The sequence below is a fragment of the Gavialis gangeticus genome, unplaced genomic scaffold (assembly GCF_001723915.1).
Source record: "Gavialis gangeticus isolate Ggan-Ray unplaced genomic scaffold, GavGan_comp1, whole genome shotgun sequence".
Classification (NCBI taxonomy): domain Eukaryota; kingdom Metazoa; phylum Chordata; order Crocodylia; family Gavialidae; genus Gavialis; species Gavialis gangeticus.
In genome coordinates, this window is record NW_017728973.1 from 4,297,413 (window position 1) to 4,300,431 (window position 3,019).

Here is a 3,019-nt window from a genome sequence, read left to right on the forward strand (position 1 = left end):
GGGGCGGTGAAGGGGGAGTTGGGGAGGGAGGGAAGCCTGGTGGCTCCGGGTGGGAGTGAGGACGCTTGAGTTCACACCCCAGCTGGGCCTCTACACCTGAAGTCACCTCGAGCCCTGCCTCAGTTTCTCTACCTGTCAAAGGGCCCCAGGAGGCTGCAGGGAGGACGCCCCTAAACAGCATCGGGCCCCTTAGCCGTCAGGTGCAGGAGACAGGACCTCGGTGCGGGAACAGCTGGGCCCGCTTTCCTAGCCGCAGTGCCCAGGAGTCAGCCAGTCCCCATCGGGGCATCTTGGGTGCCAGCCTCCTTCCCAGCCCTGCAGGGACCCTGTGACGTGGCGCCCGCGTTAGCAGCACGCTGGACTCCGTGACCCAGGAAGTCCCGTCCCATCCCGTGCTCCTTCCAGCGCTCCACCAGACGCAGTCTTGGCCCCCAGGCCAGGCCCTGGCACCGGTGCTCCACAGCCAGCCCCACGGGGCCCACTCCCCTGCACGCTGGGGACCTGGGGGCACCTGCCTGTGCCTGTGCCTTCTGTGGCATGGCTTTCCTTATCAGAGGAAATCCTCTCCCCCGGCCTCGCACGCACACACACACACTCCCTGCCCCTTATCTGATCTTCGCTGGGTTATGCTCCTCTCCCACGCAGGAGGTGGGTTCTGGCACCCTGCTCTTAGTACCAGCCAACTTCAGGCTGCAGACACGGCCTCCAAGCCCGGTGCCAGCTGGAGGAGGAAACGTCCCACCATAGCACCCCCTCTGCAGCGGAGATACTCAAAGCCCGGCCTGCAGCCCACAAGCTGAGCTCAAACCAGAGCAATGCATCTGAGACACTAAGGCCTGGTCTGGACAGCAACCCCGATCCAGGCCTGGGGAACCGTGGGACTGGCCCTGCCTGAGCAGGTTGCCCTCGGGAAGTTACTGGGAGTTGCCAGTCATGCTGGCTAGAACCCATGGTGGGCACAGAGCCAACTGAGATGCGCGGTACAGACTGGTCCCACACCCCTGCACTTGCCATATGGAGCTTGGGGTGGGATCCAGTGTCTGCCCATGGCAGGCCCCGAGCCAAATGAGACTATGAATCCGGCAGACAGTGCCTTACAAGGGGTTAACTCTGCTTGACTGCGAAAGGGGAAGAAGGAAAGAAAAAAAACCAAATCTCTGTTTCAGTGCTGGCTACCTCTCCCCCTCTGAGAAGCTGAGCCCAGGGTTAAGGCACCAAGAGGCAGGTAGCCTCCTTCCTCCAGGAGCTAGGAGATACCGGTGCCCTGCGTGGCACCCTACCACTCCCACCCCGTACCTGCTTCCCACCCACCCCAGGCCAGCCCCCATGGCACTAGGACAGCTGCGTTCTCACTTGTCTGGGCGCAAGGCGCGCTGTTGTTCTCGTCTATTAATTGCCAGTGAGGGACCGGAAACTCAGCTGAAGATGGAGAAGGGGGCGGTGCAGAGGCCTCAGCCCCTGATTGATGACCTGGTGTATCCACCAGGAGCCCCTACATCCCGGCTGATACATGCAGGACAGGGGTAGGGAGGGCATTTCCAGCAATGTCCTGCTCTGGCAGGGTGTGAAGGACTGGGGGGCATGAAGCCAGGTAACTCACCCACCACCCACTCTCTGGGAGACAGCGGGTGACAAGGAAGAGGAAAGCCCCATGCCTGGGTCTGGATGTGCTGGGGCCCTACTACCTGAGGCCTGGTGCCCACAGTGGGCCACTTAGCTAAATGCTGGAGGTGGCAGCTGAGCCCACTGTCCAGGTGGCACACACTGTGGGCACTGTCATCGCCAGACAGGTTAGATTACCCTAGCGACTCCCCAGCTCAGCGCACTCTGCCCCTGCCCATTTCCACAGGAGATCGAGCCTGGCCCCAGTTCAGATCTCCACCCTGGCAACTCCCTTCCCTCCACTGAGACTCCCCCAGCCAGTTTTGTGGCCTTCTGGGCTCCCCACACTCTGTCCCAAGCTATCACTGCATGGCCTCATTCCATACCAGAGGTGGCTGCATTCACTGGCCAGAGAGAGACCCCAAGGCTCATGGGCAATCCCTGCTACTGCATGCAAGGAACCTGTGCTGGAAGTGCAGGACAGCAGCTGCAGAGCCAAGTGCTCAGTGATGGTGGAAGGACAGTCGTATGCACAGAGGCTGACAAATGGGTGCTGGTCACCCTTACTTCCTTGCATTGCTACCAGCCCTGCCCACAAGACAGCCAGAGCAGACCATGGAGCTAGCATTTGTAAGGAAGCAGGCTCTGCTGCAGTCTAGGTTATGGTAATACCTAGAAGCTTCCACAGAGACCAAGCTCCTTCCTTCCCCTTGCACCAGCAGGCACCTACTGAGATTATGGTCCCTGTCGTGCCAGGCACTACCTAGACTAGACCTCAGCTGAAGTCAGGACCTTCATCACACTGTATACTGCTCTGACATGGAGTGAGAGACAGCCCTGGGCCCAAATAGCTAGAAGTCTAAACAGACAAAGGGTGAGAGGGGAACCTGAGGCACAAAGCAGGGCTGGATCCTTCTGGGCACCCAGTGTGGCTCACCTGGTCCTGCTGACACCACTGCATCTGGCTGGAGGGGCCTGCCCCTGCATCCTAGAGCAGAGAGCCCAAGCCCCGAGCACCCAGAGACCCTGGACCCATGCACTGGGGAGTGTCTGTTCTGCCCAGAACAAAGTGCCTGTGGGGTCCAGCAGCTCCACACCCTGCCCTTGTAGTGGAGCTGAGGCTGGGAGGGCCTGGTCTGGCCCTCAGGAAGCCTCCCAGCCAGCCTGTACTCTGTCCAGGTCTCTGCCCAGCACCTTGCCCAGTTTATTCCAGCCCTGCCCCTCCATGATCCACCCAGCTTAAAGTTGCCCAGGACAGAGCTAGGACACAGGAGCCTTGGATGAGGCAATGCACTCTCTGTCCCCCTCCCTTGCCCTCCTCCCACCGACCCCTGCCCGATCCCTGCAGTGCTGCAAGCCAAGGCGTAACCCTGGCACAGCTCAGCCTGTCCCAACCCCATGCTCCTGCAGGGGAGTC